The following is a 23337-nucleotide window of genomic DNA, read 5'->3' as shown; positions in this document are numbered from 1 at the left end:
ATTTCCTACCTGATGAACAATTCTTTTTTAAGGTGATATTTAATTAAAGGCTTCCAAACTGATCAGCTGGCATGACAACTGCAGGTTAGAAGGAAGCATGGTGGTGACTTCTATTAAGCAGAGTTTGATGAAAGTTTCTAACCTCATTATTTGAAAGGGTGATTACGGAGATATGTGACCCGGCTGGAAATGGAAGATAAAAGTTTAACTACATATCTTTAAATTATGTTCTTGTTCTAAGAAAAGTGTTTATCCCTGAGTTCCTTGCTGACCTTTGACTTGGATTTGTTATCACCTAAAGATGCTACAAAAACAGTATGAAATGAAACAACATAACAGTGCTTCTCTCCAGATAGCCCAAGGGTTGAGGCATGTTCACCGAGCTAATTCAATTATTGTTTGCTTCTATGATAACAGAAAATTAGACTTCTATCTGATGTACCCCTGGCTTCTCAGGGCTGATAATAGAATAGAACTGAGTGAATAAGAGACTACAGAAAAATGGGACCTTCAATTTCCGCTGCTGAAATGAGTCCATACTTTAACACACATGGATAGAATTCTGCCTGGAAAAACAGCTACTCACTTTGCTAATTACCTTTGTCACGCAATTTCCAGCAAACTCCTTTAGGAAGATTAAGGGATTTTGGATTGAATAAAACAGCTCCCAAAATACCACACTGTTAATTCTGTGCTCTCACTTGGAAAAAGCTTCACAAAATCTCAGATAAAAGTAGACAGGTGGGTATCTGAAGAAAATATTTAAAGTGTAAATATTTTAACATATTTACAATCTTTATCAACTCAAAGTAAAATCCAGACTCCTTCCAGGGAAGACAAAGCCCTCCCTAATCTGGTCCCTGCCCACCCCTGATGCTATCTCTGCCCTCACACTATCCTCCTCCTTTACACTCAACCCCTTCACCTTCTTTCTGTCCTTGGATTATATCAAGGTCATCCCCACCCCAGGGCCTTTGCACCTGCTGGGCCCACACCTGAAATGCTTTCTTTCAGACTTTACATGGCTTTTTGCTTCATTTTGCAAAGAGTCGGATACGACTTAGCAACTGAACAACTGGCAACTACCCTCTTTCACAAAGTTCTCTGCTCAACTGTTACCTCTTCCAAGAAGCCTTCCCTCACTGGAAAATCTAAAGTAATCCCTTTTTTTCTCCCACAGTGCCTGGACTTATCTGCCGTGTTCACAGCTCTGTTCCTAGCATGTTAACAAAAACACAAAATGTGGTGGGGTTTCCTTTTAAAAAGCATTGAAAAGATAAAAGAAGACAGATGACTTGGTTTCTGAAAAGCAATGGGTGATGAGGGACAGACTGAATTGCTCCTTTAGTCCTGATATGTGCCTGTGCTTTGGATTTATTTTTAGGAAGGCTTCCAGGAGTGGGTATCACCTCAAGAAGGAGGAGGAATTTAATTCACTGGGATAAAGGGGGCATGTAAACCAGGTTTCTGACACCAACTCTTAAAGCAAGGTCAGAGGTTGACCTCGTCACAAATTAAGACTTAACACATGCCTAAAAACACAGACATACGTTTAGATCATTTTAAAAATTGTAGAGAGCACTACAAAGAAATCGGTTCTGGAAGTGCAAACCTCCATAGTACAGCTTAGGGAATGACATCACTAAGGCAAAGACCACCTGTCTGATGGTCAGAGAGGCCCCAGGGCTTCTGTCCCATCGTCACAGCCCACTGCTGGAGACCACCAGTCCTCAGAGACTGTCTAGGTGGGTCACTGCATACAGCCGTCCCGTTGTGGGCAGTGTGAGAGTGGGTGCTGGTGGGGAGAGCTGGGTGGGAAGGGCAGGCCCCCAGTTCACCAGGCCCAGGAGGCAGCTCCACCAGGTGAGAGAATAAAAAGCTGAAAGAAAATCATGCTGAGGATAAACAATACCATCTAAGTGCTGCTGTCTGGGCTTCACAGATGAGAGGAAAGCAAGAATAGCATATGGGATCAGTAAGGAATGATTTAAGTAGACGGTCTGAATATTCACTGGAAGGACTGATGCTGAAGCTGAGGCTCCAATACTTTGGCCACCTGATGTGAAGCGCTGACTCATTAGAAAAGACCCTGATGCTGGGAAAGATTGAAGGCAGAAGTAGAAGGGGACGACAGAGGATGAGATGGCTGGATGGCATCACTGACTCGATGGACATGAGTTTGATCAAACTCTGGGAGACAGTGAAGGACAAGGAAGCCTGGCGTGCTGCAGTCCATGGGGTCACAAAGAGTACACAATCTAGTGATTCTACAACAACAATGTAGAAGGCCAGGAGAAACGCTCTTAGTAAAGAAGAGAGGCCAGAAGCTAAAAATTAAACTATTAATTGCATAGACTTCTAAAGAGACTCAAAGCAGTGAATCCTATGACGGTGCACACACATACATATGTGTGCTGAATACAAAGCAGACTGTTAATTCACTGGGAGGTCACTGATCCCTTCTTTAAAATAATTGTGTCATATTTATGCTACTTCTTGGGCTTTGTGCTAGTGGCTTCAATAACAATGCCAACTACCTGCTCTTCTATCCTCTAGCACTTTAGACTAGTTTCACTTTAAAAAGTCAATTACCTAACAACAAATATAAGATAGAGTGCAATCATTAACCTTTAAGCAAAATCTTGGCATCATAAATATTTATTGTAAGTCCTGTTTTTCCGTACACAGCTTATTCAGTGTTTTTTTTTTTTTAAGTTTTTATGTGTATTTTATCTCACAGGGTAAAAGTCCTATTATAAATGTCACTACTGCCCTTGAATCCATTACATTTGAACCATAAGCAGAAAGTAACCAAACTGCCAAGATATCATAATTAACAGACCTGACTTTGGGAATACTCAAAATTTAACAGGTGATAGCTTCTGGTTTCTAACGATGGGGAAAAAGGATAAAGACGTTGTCGTATCAGCAGAAAGAGTAAAGAGAAAGCTCATGGGTTAATGGTTTCCTGCTTACAGTAACCAACGAGCTCAGGTATTAAGTACTGCATGCTCTTTTCATCTGATTAATTCATCTCTTTAAGCCACATTTTTTCACATCATGGAACTAATCTAACACTATTCACGTTTTATTTCAACTTTTCACCTATGTCAGATAATGTATGCTACAATCAAGAGCACTTCTGGGGTGTGGACAGGGTAAGGTGGAGGCCAGGTCAGAGAGAAGGTGCCTGCCAGCCCCGGATGATAGGAAGACAGGCTCATGCGACACGTCAGCAGTGACCTGCTTTCTTTCCTTAAACTGTCTGCTTGCCCATATTCTTGGCAATTCCAGTGCCCTCTGCAGCATACAAACAGAGGGATGAAAGGTCACACTTAACACAGGTATAAAAAAGGCCCACTTACAGAATCATTAAATACAAGAACATCAAAGCTACGAGAGTCACTGCAAAGTGCCGCACATGAACCTCTTCATCTGTGTTACTTGGTGATGGGGGCAGGGGCGGTGGGGGAGGTGCCTGGGAGTCACATAACCACCTCACTGGTAATCCTTCCATACTAGTTTAGACACTAAAGTGCTTAAAGACACTAAACCTAACTAAAGTTTAGTTTGGTGGGCCTCCTTCCTACTTCTCCTGTGCTTTTACAGAAAACTCAATGCATTGGTCAGTAATTCAAGTGATGTTTTTCCAGCCTCTATGATGTGCCAGGTAGCATGCCTAGAAGAGAGGTCAAGAGGATGAAGAAAGCCTAGTTCCAGCCTCCAAAGAACTCAGTCCAACAGAAGGGTCAGACAAGTGAACGGAGATGTGCCTTGAGCCATCTAATTTCAACTAATGCCCTGCATGATGTGTGTCCACCATTATGGTCATGTGTGAGTTAAAGTTGCTAAAACTGACAGTTATAGTGAAGTAGATGAACCTAGAGCCTGAGTGAAGTAAGTCTGGAAGAGAAAAACAAATATTCCATATTAACGCATATATATGGAATTTAGAAAAACGGTACTGATGAACCTAAAAATGGGAAGAAATAGAGCCATAGTCATACAGAACAGACCTATGGACACAGCATGGGCAGGAGAGGGTGGGACAAATTGAGAGAGTAGCATTGAAATATACACATCGTCATGTGTAAACTAGACAACGAATGAGAAGTTGCTGTATAACAGGGAGCTCAGCCTGGTGCTCTGTGACATCCTAGAGTAGGGATGGGGCAGGAGGTAGTGGGAGGTTCAAGAGGGAGGGAACATATGTATTTAAAAAAAAAAAGAAGAAGAAAATATTAAAAAAAAAAAAAGACATAATTTTTTTTAAGTTCCTAAGACTGAAAGAGAGAATGGGCTTGATAATTGCAAGTCTGAAATGAGCCAGTCTCTTAGATGGCAATGGCAGCTGTCACAAAAGACACAGCAGAAAGGAATGTTCTAGTGAAAAACGGAGCCAGCTGAGTACCCAGCGTCCTGGTGATGACCCTGGTGTACAGGTGGCCAAGCGGTTGGGGCAAATCCCTTGCCTGCCCTGGGCACACATCCCTCCGGCATCCAGGGTCTGGGGTGGGACATGTCAAGATTGGCTCCAGCTGTTCTCAGAGGGTCCAGAGGAGCACAGAGCACCCTGGGGTCACCTCCCTCCCTCATTTATATCCACACTCAGTTGGCAGAGTCATCCGGGCCACGGAAAGGGTGTTTGAGGAGAACCTATAAACACTGAAGGAACACACATCGTGGCCCTGGCAGTTAAGGCAGGTTACCTGGGTGGGTGGGGGACACGGTGGCCTCAGTGCACTTAGACGGAGGGTAGACACAGAACGGAAAGAACTGAGAGGGAATTGCTGTAAGTAAAATGGGCCAGAGTTTTTGTAATTTGAGCAGCAGAATCAATTAAGGAGCTTTTAATACAGATTTTGATACAGATGTTAGTACTGTTGGAAGAAGAGATGCCTTAATAAGTAAGGAGCAAAAACAAAAGCCTTAAAGCAGGATTTTTCAACTTGTGCACTCGTGGCTCTTTGGGCTGGATAATTCCTTGCTGTGGAGGCTGTCCTGTACATTGTAGGATGTTGGACAGCATCTCTCATCTCTACTTACTAGATGCCAGTAAGACCCTCCCACCAACAATGACAGCTGTGAACACCAAAAATATCTCCAGACATTGCCACTGTCTTCTGGGGGAAAACCACCTCCAGTTGAGAACCACTGTCTTAAAGGAACAGACTGAAGTATTTCATTCCATCAATATGCTTTGACCATCCATGAGACTCCATAAATGAAATCAAAAGGCAACAATATGGGAAAATATGTACAACCTACTATATAGGACTAAGCGTTTTATAATACAAATTCCTAGGCATCAGTTAGAGAGAAAACACCTCGGTAAAAAGGACAAAGAAATAAGCAATATTCAGAATGATTTCCAAAGAATCATGCCATTTTTACTTTATTTTTAAACACAAAACACAATAATATGTGTTTGTTTATTGGTAGGTGGCTCAGTGGTAAAGAATCTGCCTGCCGATTCAGGAGACACAGGTTCAATCCCTGGGTTGGGAAGATCCCCTGGAGAAGGAAATGGCAACGCACTCCAGTATTCTTGCCTGGAAAATCCCATGGACAGAGGAGCCTGGTGGGCTATATATATAGTCCATGGGGTTGCAAGAGTCAGACATGACTTAGCCACTAAACAACAACAACAACACTTTGTTTAAGTTAAAAAACAAACTTTTAGAAGTAGAAGGGACCATTGTTTTAGGAATTTAAGCTGCAGAATCCATTAAGGGACGTTATAAAATACAGACTCCCTGGCCCCAAGCTGTGAATGAAGCACCGAGGACAAGGCCTAGAAACCTTTATCTTTCAGCACTTTCCAGATGATTCTGGAGCACTATTCCGAAAACCAAAATTCAGAATTTGTCTGTGTAAACCAGGGGTTGGCAAATTACAACCACAGGCTGCAGCCAGTTTGTTTCTGTAAATAAAGTTTTATTGGAACACGGCCATGGCCATCTGTTCATATTTTACTGCTTTTGCACAACATCGGCAGAATCTGGCCCACAAAGTCTATACAATATTTATTATCTGGGCCTGGAGTTTGCCAATCCTTGACCCAGAAAAGATGAATCTGAGGGTTCACAAAAGGAAGAAAACAAATAGGTGGGCTCCTCTAGGAAGACATCAGTGAAGAAGACAAGCTTGAATAGGGCCATGATAAAGTTGCCAGCAATTCCAAATAATTGTTTCTCCACACCCAATTCCCTTTACTGGAGTGGCATGCACTATGAGATGCAATCACAGAGGGACCTTTCACAATACAGCTTAATGTAGATAAGGGATCAGATGTTCTTTTTTTTCCTTTACTTTCTATTTTATACTGGAGGATAGCTGATTAACAGGGCTTCCCTGGTGGCTCAGTGGTAAAGAATCCACCTGCCAGTGCAGGAGACTTGGGTTCAATCCCTGAGTCGGGAAGATCCCCTGGAGAAGGAAATGGCATCCCATTCCAATAGTCTTCCCTGGGAAAACCATAGACAGAGGAGCCTGGTGGGCTCAGTCCATAGGGTCATAAAAGAGTCAGACATGACTTAACAACTAAACAACAAAAATAGCTGATTAACAATGTTGTGAAAATTTCAGGCTGACAGCAAAGAGACTCAGCCATACAGACAGGTACCCAGATGCCCTTTCAGTTCTTCATATCATGTTTCTCCACCCAAAATAGAAATTGCACTGGTTAGAAATGTCATCTTCATGCTGAAAGACAAACCAACATTGTTGGGGTCCAACTGTCATAGTATTTTTGTCTTAAAAATGAATTTTTCCCATTTTCTTCAATAAAGATCTCAACTATACTCCAACACCAACTGCTTACCCACTAGGAGTAAAAATGTGTGAAAAAAAAACCCATTATAATGCTTATGCCAGTAGTAGTCTTGGCCAAGAAATGCACCCCATGAATTTTTTTTCCCAAATCCAAATAGCAAAAATGCTCATTCACTTTAATGAAGCAAGAACTATATATCTGTGTGTGTGTGTGTGTGTGTGAGCTCAGTTGCTCAGTCGTGTCTGACTCTTTGCTACCCAATGGACTGTAGCCTACCAGGCTCCCCTGTCCATGGGATTTCCCCAGCAAGAATACTGGAGTGGGTTTCCATTTCCTTCTCCAGGAGATCTTCCTGATCCAGGGATCAAATCTGAGTCTCCTGCATTGGCAGGTGGGTTCTTTACCACTGAGCCACCTGGGAAGCCCATATATCTTAGTGAAATACACTAAGGAAACAATTCCCACGTGTTCTGATATTGCTTTACTTCTGTATTAGGAACTTTAAATTACTTGAAAAATTATTCCTGGACTGATCTGGGTGGCCCATTTCTACCCATCCCCCCCACCCACCCACCATCACCCAGTTCAGAGTCACTTTCTTAAAGTCAGCCTGTCCTGGTTTTCGCATGCAGGTTAAGTCACATCTGTAAGTAAGCTGAAAGGAAATTACAAGCAGAATTCAGACTTTTGACATGAAACGAGTCCATTAAAAATAAACCACTACCTATCTAATTACTTTCCAACTTTTCTACGGAATCTCTTTAAAACCTGATACTTTGGGAAATTACCTTGAAATTGCACTCCCTTTGCTGTAGTCCAGGTACACACACAGTCAATATTCACACTGATGATTTTTTACTCCCTGTTCCTTGCAGATATATCAAAGTTAAATGACTACTCTTCAAAAACTTTGCAAACCCTCTGTCGCTTGGTGAATGTATTCAACTACCTTCTAAAGAATAACATTCGGCTGCATTTACTGCCATAGCCACACCAGCCTCAGGGAAATGCTTCTTGTCTTTTTTTTTTCTTTTAACCATTTGGAGATCATTTTGTTGAACCAGAAACTCACAGAACAATTCCAGCGCATATATTCTTGTTCCCTGTCTCATCAGAGACACTCAGACCTCCAAGCAAACTCTTTTGACAAAACAACAATGTCATGAATACAGGAACTATGTCAACTTTTACCTCCTTGCTTATTCACCAAAAGGAGCCTGCAGCAAAATGGGAATTAAATAGCCTATGAAGATCATATAATCATCTCAAACAATGTGGGAAAACCATTTTATTAAATTCAACATCAATTTACAGTGAAGACAGTTATAAAACTAGGAATAGAGGAGAACTTCTTTATTCTGATAAAGAGTATCTATTACTACAAAAAAAAAAAAAAAACCTTCAGAATGTAATAGTTATCAGTGAAATGTTGTAAAGTTTCTCTCTGAAATTGAGACCAAAAGAAGGAATCTGCTTTCACCACCTCCACTGAACATTACATTCAAGGTTCTAGCCAGTGCAAGGAAGCAAGAGTAAAAGGAAGTTATAAAGACTGAATAGGAACAAAAGTGTCATGATGCACAGACTATGTGATTATGCAGGTAGGTTATTAGAATATGGAACTTCATCAGGTTTGCTAGATACAAGATCAACATTAAAAAAAAAGTTTTAAAAAGAACAATTGCATCTCCATGTATCAGAAACAGAAAAAAATAAAATCTTCTTAAAAGTATGGTCTACAATACTTTTTAAATCCCTAGGAATAAATCAAGCTGAAGAAGTACATGGCCTCAACAGAGAGCTATAAAATAGTGAAGTAGTATTCAGAGAAATTAAAGACAGTATATATAAGTGGAGAATCTAGTTAGGGACCAGAATACTCATTTTTACAAAGATTCCAATTTTCCCCAGTGACCTACAGATTCAATGCAACTCCAAAAAAATCACAATGGCGTTTCTTTGTTCTTCTGTAAAATGTCCCTAAATAGCCCAGACAGTCCTAAATAAAAACAATGGAGGAGGGGTTGCTCTCCCTCCTCAGAAACTTTAACACTATAGTAATTAGGACAATAGAACAGAGAATCAAGAAACAGAATAACCATATGAACATTTCATTACTGGACTAGCATAGTGTGATAAATATAGTCTTTTCAATAAATTGATAACCATATGAGGGAAAAAATTAAGCTTAGCTCCCCCATCACAACACATACAAAAATAAATTGCAAGTGATCTGAAACTAATATAGATTAATTATACTTCAATTTAAAATTTTTCTAACTTAAAAAGTTTCTAAAATATTTCTAAATAAGTTACATTAATTAATTAAATATATACAGGCTTCCCTGGTGGCTTAGATGGTAAAGAATCTGCCTGCAATGTAGGAGACCTAGGGTTTGATCCGAGGGTCAGGAAGATTCCCTGGAGAAGGAAATGGAAATCCACTCCAGTATTCTTGCCTGGAGAATCCCATGGACAGAGGAACCTGGCAGGCTACAGTCCATGAGGTTACAAAGAGTCAGACAGGACCGAACAATTAAGACACACACACACACACACACACACACAAATACATGCAACTGGATAGACGACAGATAGGTAGATAGAGGATTGTAATCTAAACATACACGCATACGATACGCAGACAGTGTGCTATGAAAAACAGAATAGGGCCGTGAACTCACTACGGGACTCTAGGAAGTCTTCCCGTGTGAAGTGTCAAGGGTTAAAGAGGAGCTACCCAAGGAAAGAAGAACAAGAATGGTGCTTCCTGCCAGAAAGAACAAGTACAAAGTCCCTGAGGTGGTAAATGGGTGGGGTAAGGGGAGAACTACTGCTGCTGCTAAGTCACCTCAGTCGTGTCCAACTCTGTGCGACCCCATAGATGGCAGCCCACCAGGCTCCCCCGTCCCTGGGATTCTCCAGGCAAGAGTACTGGAGTGGGTTGCCATTTCCTTCTCCAATGCATGTAAGTGAAGTCACTCAGTCGTGTCCAACTCTTAGCGACACCATGGACTGTAGCCTACCAGACTCCTCCGTCCATGGGATTTTCCAGGCAAAAGTACTAGAGTGGGGTGCCATTGCCTTCTCCGAGGGGAGAACCACAGATGGTTCTATATAACTGGAGAACACACCACCGGTCTGCCAAGGAGTTTTAAAAGCAGATTTTTCTCAAAAGGATGATGACCAGTTAGTAGCATCTGGCTTTTGGTTCTGAAGGCAAATCGATCATGAGTGTTAAGCAGGGATAGGAGAGATGAAGTATTTTAGAAAAATCCCTCTAGTAAGAATGGGATGATGCATGTGAGGAGGTCAACCTGGAGACACAAGGATGTATCAGGAAACCACTATCACCAGCCAGTTGAGAAGGGATGTGAGTCATGTCTAGGTCTGGGTCAGCATAGTTGGAAACGTGAAGGCCAGCTGGAGAATCCGTAGGATTGGAGGCTAACTGATTGGGTGTGACAGGTGAGAGAGGAAAGGGGCTGTGTGGAGGAACTCCTGGGATTCTGGCCTGGACAAGCAGGTAAAGGGTAGGGTCACTCATTGAAACACAGGTTTCAGAAAGAAGAGCAAGTTTACGAAGGAGCAGGGATCCATGGTTTTTGGTTTAGGGAAGAAAGATATTTGGGTATGTAAGCAATGTCGAATAGGGGTGTCCTTAAGAGATTGTCAGTAAGATCTGGGGCTCATGGGGAAGGGATGAGTTGATGTTCCCAATTACCAGTATATTGGGGAGGAGGACAGGGGAATCCTGCATACACGCACGATCATTGAGGGGGAGCCTCAGAGAGGTTGGGAAGGGTCCACTGAAGGAGATAGGAAACCATGAGCACAGAGAAGGGGAAAAAGAGGTTACAAGAAAAAGAGTTAAAATTTGTTGAGGGCCCATGTATGTCTCAGGCTTCCCAGATAGAGCTAATGATAAAGAACCCATCTGCCAATGCAGAAGATATAAGAGATGCAGGTTCAAACTTCAGTATTCTTGCCTGGAGAATCTCATGGACAGAAGAGCCTGGTGAGCTACAGTCCATAGGGTCACAAAGAGTCAGACATGACTGAAGCAACTTAGCACGCACTCATGTATGTCTCAATTCATTTGCTCTTAACAATCCAATGAAACAGATCCCATTCTCATTTTATCTGGGGAGCTAAGGCTTAGAACAGTTAAGCAGCTGGTCCAAAGTCACACATAATAGGTGTCAGAGCCGAGATGTGAACCCAAAACTGAGCAACTCCAAATTGTAACTCTTTCCCACAAACCCTGGAGAAGGGAAAGGCTACTCACTCCAGTATTCTGGCCTGGGGAGTTCCATGGACTGTAGAGTCCATGGGGTTGCAAAGAGTCAGAGATGACTTAGCGACTTTCACTTTCCTATATTCCAGAGCCCCTTATTTTATCTCATCAGGTCAGTGAGTGAGTTTCAGAAGGAGAGTATGGCTGACGACCAGAGGCCACGAGGGGAGGGTAAAATGATTACTGGAAAGTGGACCCTGGATTTGACACTGGCCACATGACAAGGGCAGTTTGGGCAGCTCGAGGGGTCAGAGGCCACCTTCCAGTGAGTCAGGAAGAGGAAGGAAAGACACTCAGGACACCGTGGGAGAGAGGGGAATCTGGCTCCAGTCAGCTTTGAAGGGCTTCAGGTTAAACAGACCCCAAACCCAGCTCATCGGACCTTAGAAAGAATATGAACTGAGCCCACCCAGCTTAGAGAAGACGCCTGCCCAGAGGCCTGGGTTCATGGTTCTCTTCAACATCCAATTCTGCACACATAAAATGTGAGACACCTGAAGGCATGCCCAGGAGTGTGGAACCCATAGGATTCTGCAACCCGTCCGGGCAGGGTGAAGAACTATGACACGTCCGATTTTCATTGGCATTTATTCTGGCAAACAACCCCCAGGAAAACGTCTAGGAATGTGTCTGCTGGATGAACCACAAGTTGACCAAGTTTCTGGAATGCACAGAAGAGCAAAGTCTAAACCCCAAGGATACAAACAAATGGAGCTGTCCTACCCAGATAAATTCAGAGAGAGCATAGCATGTGATGTGCCCACAGCAGAGAAGCAAGGTGAAGGGCCTCAAGGATGTAACCTAGACAGGTCACACTGGCAGTGAGAGAGGACATGGGGGGAGCTGACTTTTATCCTGAGAGGAACCAGTTCATTAAAGTTAGGGGTGGAACTCTCCACAAGTGTGTGGGACTACACCTTTCTGGTTGACATTTCCCACTCATCAAGTGAAAGAAGCATGTTTTGTTTATGTCCCCTTTTTAAATTGTCATCAGAAATATCTTTGCCACCTGCCAACTTTCTAACCAGCATCACAACCTGAGACACACCTTCAGTGTTTCCTGCATGGACAGGTAACTGCCCTTGGAAGGAGACCCTAGTAAATACCATCCTGCCGAGAGCAGTGTCAGCTGAACCCCTCATTTTTTTTTCGCCTTTTCTGACTTTTTCATTAAAGTGAGCTGATTTACAACATTGTATGAGTTTTAGGAACTGCACTCCTATTTTGAGAATTTCCTGCACCCAGTATTCATGACATGGTTAGATGGCATCACCAACTCAATGGACATAAGTTTGAGCAAGCTCTGAGAGTTGGTGATGGACAGGGAAGGCTGGCGTGCTACAGTCCATGGGGTTGCAGAGTCGGACACAACCGAGCGACTGAACTGAACTGAGCATTCCCCTTCCTGAAAGATCGAAGAAGCTGCTGGCGAAGATGATGGCACCAGCTTGCCTTTGCCCAAAAGTAAACTCAACATTCCTTCTTGACTTTCATCCTAGATGATGGAGCAGCACACGGATTCCGTGAAGATGCTCCAGCCACACAGAAGCCATGCAGAAGCCACAGAGAAGTCAGCAAGAGCCCAAATACAGCAGCCTCTGTTATTCCAATGGGTTTGGTTGCTATCCTGGAAACCTTGGGAAGACAATGACGTGTATTATACCAGACTGGGGACTTGAGTCAGTCTCCCTCTTTCAAAAGAGCCTTTCAGTGCCCTAAACCATCCAACTTTTTGGTCCAACTACACCCCAGTCATTAAAGGTCTATTTAGAGTTGAAAAAAAAGATCCTTTTACATTTGTTGGGGGCCCCAAAGTAGTCTCCAAATATTAACATGTGTTGATTTCTTTATTATTTAAATTAGGTGTGAATGACAAATGACACTTCTGTGGGGTAGCAAGGAGCTGCAAAACCAGGGTGGGTATTCCCTAAATATCTATTGAAACAGAGAGGACCTTGCTTTCATTTGGACCATTCTTCATGCAATCTGCCAGGCTTGAGAGCCCAGGATCCTTAAGAAAATGGGGGAGAACTTGTTCCTGCTGTGAAACCAGGGTCACCTTGGCTCTCGCTCTAAGCTCTACAGTGCTCTGTACGCTTGTCTACCTGTGTGGCCTCCTGACTACGCTGATGTGTGCTTTTCTCTCTGCAGGCACAAAAATTCCCTCTGCTCTATTTTCAGTTTTTCTAAACTTAAGTGGAAATAGCTGCTCTGATTTTAATAGCCATCTGCTCCAGAGATGAGGACAAGGGTCAGTGGATCTGAGGCTAAATCTCAAGTCTGCTGTCCAACTTCATTCACTTGGAGTAAGCCTTAAGTGGCGCCAGTGATAAAGAACCTGCCTGCCAATGCAGAAGACATAAGAGACTGAGGTTCAATTCCTGGATAGGGAAGATGCCCTGGAGGAGGAAACAGCAACCCACTCTGGTATTCTTGCCTGGAGAATCTCATGAATAGAGGAGCCTGGCAGGCTATAGCCTATGGGGTCACAAAGAGTGGGACATGACTGAAGCAACTTGGCACATACACAAAAGCCTTCTAGAATGAGCAGCCTTCATACAGAGATCTTCACTAAGAAAGAAAGCTAGGAAGGAAAAAAAGATGAAATTCAAGCCACCAACAGCAAGGCCTAGATTGTCGTTCAGCCGTATGTTATGTCTGACTCTTTGTGATCCCACAGGCTGCAGCACACCAGGCTCCCCTGTCCTCCACTATCTCCCAGAGTTTGCTAAAATTCATGTCCATTGAGTCAGTGATGTTATCCAACCATCTCATCCTCTGCCATCCCTTTCTCCTTTTGTCTTCAACCTTTCCCAGCATCAGAGTCTTCCAAAGAGTCAGCTCTACACAAAGACAGTCAAAGTGTTGGAACTTCAGCATTAGTCCTTCCAATAAATATTCAAGGTTGATTTCCTTTAGGATTGATTGGTTTGATCCCCTTGTAGTCCAAGGGACATTCCTAGATATCCATTAGCAATTGTTTTTAAATCCACAAAAGCCAAATACCCACAAAGAGCATGCATGCTCAGATTAGTCATCTTAGGACACGGTAGGAAAGAAGCTCTCTGATTGGTTAACACCTGCTAACAGGCCAACTGTTTTTCCATGAGGAAGCTGAGAGGGTCTTAAACATGAAAGACAAAAGAAGCTAATAAAGGGATAGAACAAGGCTGAGAGTGAATGAGGTCATTCATGGAAGCCCTGTCAACCAGAAACAGCCATGAGTTGTGACGCCCAGAGAAGAGGAAAGTGACGAATAGAGACTGGAGTGTCTGCAACCTGGGAGTTAGGGCAGGAGGGGCGGCAGCGGTTTATTCACTAAGTCTTGTCCAATTCTTGGGACCCCACAGACTGTAGCCTGCCAGGCTCCTCTGTCCATGGGATTCTCCAGGTGAGAATACTGGAGTGGCTTGCCAGTCCTTCTCCAGGGGAGCTTCCTGACCCAGGAATCGAACTCGGGGTCCTGCACTGCAGGCAGATTCTTTACTGACTGAGCTATAAGGGCAAGAGGGGAGAACAAGGATAGAAAGCCGCCACCACCTTAACTGTGCAGCCCTGTGAACACCGGACTGTTTTACCTAGAAACAGAAGAGAGAACGTTCAAAGTGCATTTCAGGGCATTGTCTTTAAGATACAGAGCAGTTTTCTCAATCATGACAAGATAAACCTTAAATCAGTAAAGAGCTGGCACCTGTATAGTTATATCTACAGAAGCAATATGACAGACCTGCTGTAGTTTCAAAGACACTAATTCATACAAATGATCTCTTTAAAAACACAAATACTTAGCATTTCCAATTAAGTTATGAAATTAGAAGGGTAGAAAAACCAAACTGGAAAAATAGCCAGTAGGCATAACCATGAGAATTAAGGGTTTTTCAGCAAACTCATTTTTGAGCACAGAGCATCTTCTGAACTGTTTCAGTATGATGATGAAATCAATCACATTTAATAATGCTTTCCAAGTTGGACCATGTGAATTAAGTTACTACATAAAGATTATAGACATCGTGATTTTTCTGGCATATGTAATACAGGGACATAGAAAACAAAAGCTTAATTGATGGAATTTTCATTACTCAGGACTTTTATTATATCAGATTAAACTGATGGGCAGACCCTTCTCTGGCTAAAAACATTTAACAATTTTAGATAATATAGAAAATCAGATCAGATCAGATCAGATCAGTCGCTCAGTCGTGTCTGACTCTTTGCCACCCCATGAATCGCAGCATGCCAGGCCTCCCTGTCCAACACCAACTCCCGGAGTTCACTCAGACTCAAGTCCATCGAGTCAGTGATGCCATCCAGCCATCTCATCCTCTGTCGTCCCCTTCTCCTCCTGCCCCCAATCCCTCCCAGCATCAGAGTCTTTTCCAATGAGTCAACTCTTCGCATGAGGTGGCCAAAGTACTGCAGTTTCAGCTTTAGCATCGTTCCTTCCAAAGAAATCCCAGGGCTGATCTCCTTCAGAATGGACTGGTTGGATCTCCTTGCAGTCCAAGGGACTCGCAAGTCTTCTCCAACACCACAGTTCAAAAGCATCAATTCTTTGGTGCTCAGCCTTCTTCACAGTCCAATTCTCACATCCATACATGACCACAGGAAAAACCATAGCCTTGACTAGACAGACCTTTGTTGCCAAAGTAATGTCTCTGCTTTTGAATATTCTATCTAGGTTGGTCATAACTTTCCTTCCAAGGAGTAAGCGTCTTTTAATTTCATGGCTGCAGTCACTATCTATAGTGATTTTGGAGCCCAGAAAAATAAAGTTTGACACTATTTCCACTGTTTCCCCATCTATTTCCCATGAAGTGATGGGACCGGATGCCATAATCTTCGTTTTCTGAATGTTGAGCTTTAAGCCAACTTTTTCACTCTCCACTTTCACTTTCATCAAGAGGCTTTTGAGTTCCTCTTCACTTTCTGCCATAAGGGTGGTGTCATCTGCATATCTGAGGTTATTGATATTTTGATTCCAGCTGTGTTTCTTCCAGTCCAGCATTTCTCATGATGTACTCTGCATATAAGTTAAATAAGCAGGGTGACAATATACAGCCTTGACATACTCCTTTTCCTATTTGGAACCAGTCTGTTCCATGTCCAGTTCTAACTGTTGCTTCCTGACCTGCATACAAATTTCTCAAGAGGCAGATCAGGTGTTCTGGTATTTCCATCTCTTGAAGAATTTTCCACAGTTTATTGTGATCCACACAGTCAAAGGCTTTGGCATAGTCAATAAAGCAGAAATAGATGTTTTTCTGGAACTCTCTTGATTTTTCCATGATCCAGCGGATGTTGGCAATTTGATCTCTGGTTCCTCTGCCTTTTCTAAAACCAGATTGAATATGGAAAATAGTTTAATTCAAAGGTGAACTTTAAAAGGAGGCAGGGGAGAAGGGGAACCTGAAGTTTCAGAAATGATAAGAGAAGAGGACTCAAAACCAGAGCCAGTAGCTGTTCATTGACCACAGGGGTTAAGGACCTGGAATAAGACCTAGGGACTGGGGAGCTGAACTCTAGAAATCACACAGAGATGGAAATGTGGCCATGAGCCCAGGAGACATCGCGGAGCTATACCTGAGTCCACATGTGAAGCCTCTTAGGGTCATGCTGCCTGCTTCAAAAAAGGCTAGTGATCTGGAGATCCCACAGGGGAAACAGCTGAAAACCTGGCACAGCTCAGGGCTTGGGGATGAAAAAATAGTTGTCCAGAAGTAGCCAAGACCTTCCATATACATATCCCATGAAATTGACAACAGCCCCTTGATACGGAATCCTAAGCCAAGAAATGCACATTGAAAAACTTGATCAAAACCAGCAGAGTGATGGAGTGACACTTTCACAACAACAGAGTGCAAGACTCACACACACGTGTGCACACACTGACACATACTACAGTGAGCTCACAATCCAAAAGTACAATTGCACAAGGAAACAAACCACCATCAGCATGTAGAACTACAGGTAAGAGTCAACAGAATCCTTTCCCTTACTGCATGAACATACATTTATATATCTTAGGATAAAAGAGATGCTTATTCCCAAATGCCAAAGAATGTTCAAATTGCAGCACAACTGCACTCTTTTCATATGCTAGCAAGGTAATGCTCAAAATCCTCCAAGCTGGGCTTCAGCAATACATGAACCAAGAACTTCCAGATGTACAAGCTGGGTTTAGAAAAGCCAGAGGAACCAGACATCAAATTGCCAACATTCATTGGATCATAGAGAAAGCAAAGGAATTCCGGGGCAGGGGAGGTGGGGGGGATCTACTTCTGTTTCACCAAGTACGCTAAAGTCTTTGACTGTGCTGTTGTTTGGTTGCTCAGTTGTGTCCAACTCTTTGTGACCCCGTGGACTGCAGCACACCTGGCTTCCCTGTCCTTCACCATCTCCCAGTTGCTCAAACTCCTGTCCATTGAATTGGTGCTGCAATCCAACCATCTCATCCTCTGTCATCCCCTTCTCCTCCTGCATTCAACCTCACCTAGTATCAGGGTCTTTTGCAATGAGTTGCTCTTCGCATCAGGTGGCCAAAGGATTGGTGCTTCAGTTTCAGCATCAGTCCTTCCAATGAATATTCAACATTCACTGTGTGGATCACAAGAAACTGTGGAAAATTCTTAAAGAGATTGGAATACTAAGCCACCTTAATTGGTCCTGAGAAACCTTTATGCAGATCAAAAAGCAACAGTCAGAACCAGACATGGAAAAACGGACTTGTTCAAAATGGAAAAGGAGTACATTAAGGCTGTATGTTGTCTCCCTGCTTATTTAATTTCTGTGCAGAGTATATCATGCAAAATTCAGGGCTGGATGAAGAACAAGCTGGAATCAAGGTTTCTGGGAGAAATATCAACCTCAGAGATGCAGATGATACCACTCTAATAGCAGAAAATGAAGAGGAACTGAAGAGCCTCTTGACGAGGATGAAAGAGGATACTGAAAAAGCTGGCTTAAAACTCAATACTCAAAATACAAAGATCATGGCATCTGATCCCATCACTTCATGTAGATGGGGAAAAAGTGGAAGCAGTGACAGATTTTATTTTCTTGGGCTCCAAAATCACAGTGGATGGTGACTGCAGCCATGAAATTAAAAGACACTTGTTCTTTGGAAGGAAAGCTATGACAAATCCAGACAACATATTAAAAAGCAGAGACATCACTTTGCTGATGAAGGTCCACATAGTCAAAGCTATGGTTTTTCTAGTAGTCATATACAGATGTGAGAGCTGGGTAATAAAAAAGGCTGAGCGCTGAAGAAATGATACTTTCAAATTGTGACGCTGGAGAAGGCTCTTGAGAGTCTCTTGACCTGCAAGGAAATCACACCAATTAATCCAAAAGGAAACCAACCCTGAATATTCATTGAAAGGACTGATGCTGAAGCTGAAGCTGAAGCTCCAACACTTTGGCCACCTGGTGTGAAGAGCCAACTCATTGGAAAAGACCTGGATGCTGGGAAAGATTGAGGGCAGGAAGAGAAGCCGGTAACAGAGAGTGAGATGGTTGGATGGCATCACCGACTTGATGGACATGAGTTTGAGCAAACTCTAGGAAATACTGAAGGACAGGGAAGCTTGACGCACTGCAGTCCATGGAGTCATGAAGAGTCAGACATGACTTAGCATCTGAACAACAATAATGCAAGATACTTACTGTATATTTGAAACATTTGGAGGATTCCCCACTTAACTTCCTTGATAAACTGGTCTGACACTTTTGATAAGATGGTTTCTACCAAAGAATACCAATAGCTTATAATAGCTAAGATTGTGAGTGCTTACACTGTGCATTGCACAGTTCTCAATGTCCTTCATGTTTTAACTCATTTCATTTTCACCATAACTCTACCAAGTAAACAGAATTATCTACATATATGTCAGGCTTGGAGAATTATAATACCTGTCCATGGCGGTCAGCTAATATGTAAGAATACTAATCCAGGGAATTCCCTTCAGGTCCGCTGGTTAGGACTCTGCACTTTCACTGCCTTCAGCCCAAATTCAATCCCTGTTTGGACAACTAAGATCTCAAAAGCTATGTGGTACATCAAAAAAAAAAAAAAAAAAAAACCATTAATCTAGGTCAAAAGACACAATTCCAACGCAAACCCCATGTCCTTTTTTTCCTAATTTGTCAAATTGATTTAAAAACTTAAATGGGAGATGAAAGGACCAAGTATTTCCAAGATAATTTGAAAAAAGTAAGGATACGTTTTCCCGATCAGATATAAAAATTTACCAGATGCCTATATGAGCGACTGATCTGATCTGATCTGATAATCATTGTAAGAGTATAGTACTGATACAAAGATAGACAAATTAAACAGTGCATCATAAAAGACAGCAGAAACTTAGCATATAAAGGAACTTATTATATAACAGGAAAGGCATTAAAAATCAGTGCAGGAAGGATAAAGTATTTAGCAACTGGTGCTCAAATAGTTGCTGATCCCTGTAGCTAAAATAAATATGTAACTCATGCCATATATATCCATATAAAAATGAATTCCAGATGGATTGATATTAGAATGCCAAAATGTATAACCTGAAAACTTTTATATCAGGGGTCTATAAACTACAGCTCACAGACCAAATCTGGCCCATTATCTGGTTTTTGTACAAAAGTTTTATTGGGACACAGTTGTTCCCACTAGTTTACATATTGCCCATGGCTGCTTGCATAGAGTTGAGTAGTTGCAACAGAGAAAATGTGGGCAGCAAAACCTAAAATATTTACTCTCTGGCTCTCTGCTGAAAGATTTGTTGATTCCTGTTCTAGATAAAAATATAGGAGACTATTTTCATGATATCAAAGTCCAAAAGAATCTCTAGAGTAAGATAAAATATGAATATATTAAACTGAATAAAAATTTAAATAAATGAATAGAGTTACATCTGACAATCATCGGAAACACAATAGTGAGTGAAAAAAAATCAAGTTGCAAGACAGATGCAGAATGACTCTTCTATGGACACTTTATATCTGTGTTGTAAAAATATGAAAATGCAGAGAGAAAGCTTATATATCATCATCTCAGAATATCAATTCTTTCTGGAGAGAGAGGAAGGGAAATGGGGTCAGGGAGGAGTTTGCAGCTTACAAAATTAATACACAGAAATCTGGTGCATTTCTATACATTAACAATAAAAGATCAGAAAGACAAATTAAAAAAATAATCCCATTTATCATCAAAGCAGAAAGAATAAGATACCTAGGAATAAACCTACCTAAGGAGGCAAAAGACCTGTGCTCTGAAAACTGTCAGACACGATGAAAAAAAATCAGAGATGATACAAATAGAGGAAAAGATATACCATCTTCTTGGATTGGAAGAATAAATATTGTCAAATGCCTATACTATCCAAAGCAATCTATAGATACAATGCAATCCCTATCAAATTACCAATGGCATTTTCCCCAGAACTAGGACAAAAATTTTAAAATTTGTATGGAAACACAAAAGAGCCCCAGTAAACAAAGTGATAAGGAGAAAGAAAAACACACACACACACACACACACACAGAGCCAGCTAAATCAGGCTCTCTGAGTTCAGACTACACAACAAAGCTATAGGAATCAATCATATACACACTTTACTGAATTCATTGATGAGCTTTAGTCGTTTTCTCATAGCACCTTTAGTATCTTTAGTATCTCATAGCATGTATAGTATCTTGTCATCTGCAAGCATATTGGGGCTGGTGGGCTTTAATTATATCTGTTAAAAAATCTGAAGCAAATATGACATGATGATGTTTGCTGAACCTCAATGGTAGATGCTAATCTATGCGTTTTTGTGTGTTTGAAATATTTCTTACTAAAAATTAAGTTGAATCTGTGATCTTCATCATTAACAAATATTTATGAATACCTGTGCGCATTTATCTAGCCCAGAGCTCAGAACTCTATGATTCACAGGCCAAATCCAACCCACCATGCCTGTCCAGCCTGTGAAGTAAAATTATTTTACATTTTTAAAAGGTTGAAAAAAATACAAAGAAAGGAACTATTTCATATCATGTGAAAACCATATAAGATTCAAGTGCCAGGATCCATCAACAAAGTTTTATTAAAATTTCATTAAAATAAAGTTTTATTTAAAAATTAGGAATAAAACTACCATGAAAAGTGTTTGACACTCAGTTGTGTCAGACTCTTTGAGATCCCAAGGACTATAGTCCATGAGGTTTTTCTGTCCATGGAATTCTCCAAGCAAAAATACTGGAGGAGGTTGCCATTCCCTTCTCCAGGGTATCTTCCCAACCCATGGATCAAACCAGGGTCTCCTTCATTGCAGGCAGATTCCTTACCATCTGAGCTACCATAAAATTATACTCTGTATAATAGGCTCTGGATTCATCCACCTTATTAGAACTGACTCAAATGCACTCCTTTTTATGACTAAGTAATATTCCGTTGTATCCATGTACAACTTATTTATCCATTCATCTGTTGATGGACATCTTGGTTGCTTCTATGTCTTAGTTATTGTAAATAATGGATAAATAAGTTGTGGTACATGTATATGTATGTGGTACATGTACATGTAAATGGAATATTACTTAGTCATAAAAAGGAATGCATTTGAGTCAGTTCTAATAAGGTGGATGAATCCAGAGCCTATTATACAGAGTGAAGTAAGTCAGAAAGAGAAAAATAAACATTGTCTATTAGTGCATATATATGGGATCTAGAAAGATGGTACTGATGAGCTTACTTGCAGGGCATCAGTGGAAACACAGACATAGAGAAGAGACATATGGACACAGTGGAAGGAGAGGGTGGCACAAACTGAGAGGGTAGCATTGAGACATAACATTACCGCATGTAAAATAGATAGCCAGTGGGAATTTGCTGTATGACACCGGGCGCTCAGGCCAAAGCTCTGTGACAACCTAGGTGGGTGGGAGGTGGGAAGGAAGTTCAAGAGGGAGGGGACATATGTATACCTATGGCTGATTCATGTTGATATATGGCAGAAACCAACACAGAATACTAAAGCAATTATCTTCCAATTAATAATTAAAAATTTTTTTAAAGAATGCAAAACTTATTATTGGCTGCTCCCACCCTAGATCAGCAGAGCTGAGTAACTGCTACAGAGATGATGTGATTCACAAAGCCAAAAATATCCACTGTTCAGCTCTTTGTAGAAAAAGTTTGCTGATCCTCGCACTAGGCCGTGGGATCAGCCAGAGTCTCTGCTCCCACTGTGCTGGAGGAAGGACTCAAATGATAAACACTGTAGACACATCAACACTGTCACACATCGCTGCTCATATGTATCCCCTAATGCAGAAAAAGACAAAGGCAATTTTCTTGCATGAATTATACAATCCACTTTTTATAGCTTGAATTTTTAAAAAAGCTAAATGATTATAGAGCTCCATCAAAGAGACAGAGGTAATGTCTGGAAAAACTTTTACTATCCTCTTCCCCAGAATTATATCACTGATTCAACTCATCAGCTAGAAATATTCAGGACGTGAAACTTTATCCATCAGAAATCTCCTGAGAAAAATCCATCAGTCTTGCAAAAACCACAATAGGAATTAAAGTAACTGTGTAGTGGTAGAGATGATTCTTTTACTGTGGTTCATGTCTCTGGTTCTGTGCAGAGTTAATATATTAAAACTGACCTGGCGCCATCTGCTGTGATGAAGAAAAGTTATCAGACTTTGGAATGCGCCACACCCAATACACCTAAGCTCAGGTCCAGAAATAAACATGGATGTGTGTCCTTTATCGATGAAGAGTGTGAATGGTACAGAGAAGGCAGTGTTTGTGGTCTGCTGTGTCATGGTGCAGTTTTTGATAAGAAACACTCACAATAGCCCCCAAATCAGTGAACCCTAATAAAGAGAGTGGTTTCCTGAAGAGCAGTCAGTTTGCCTAGAAGAGTATTAGCAAGATACCCGTTCACCCTTCAGGACTGAGACCCATGTTCAGAAGGATGGTTCTGTCTTCTATATCTTCCAGAGGGGCATCAGCAGCTGATGCTCCTAAGGATGACCCAGGGCCCTAGAGATCACTATCCATGGGTTTCCATTGCTCCATCTGGCCATGCACAGAGGACATCATTTCCTTGACCATCCACAGCGTACTGGAAGACCTCTCACCAGGACCGACATCCAGGCTAGGGTCCTTTCACTAGACTGGTACACTTTGGGCAGCTCCAAGCCATTTGCACACTGTCTAATGGCAGCGGGCAATGCATACGCTCCTACATCTACAGTTCCCATACTGGTGTCA

The 23337-nt window shown here is 41.8% G+C and overlaps 1 protein-coding gene across 2 annotated transcripts in view; it reads right to left on the bottom strand.

Annotated features, from left to right (window-relative positions):
• DNER (delta/notch like EGF repeat containing) overlaps nt 1-23337 on the bottom strand; it is a 390866-nt gene that overhangs the window by 246733 nt on the left and 120796 nt on the right. The gene's annotated exons all lie outside the window — the stretch shown is intronic.

This window comes from Bos grunniens, chromosome 2, assembly GCF_055505025.1.
Source record: "Bos grunniens cultivar Pamir isolate PY7600 chromosome 2, Bosgru_T2T1.0, whole genome shotgun sequence".
Taxonomy (NCBI): Eukaryota; Metazoa; Chordata; class Mammalia; order Artiodactyla; family Bovidae; genus Bos; species Bos grunniens.
This window is presented reverse-complemented; position numbering and strand designations above follow the sequence as displayed.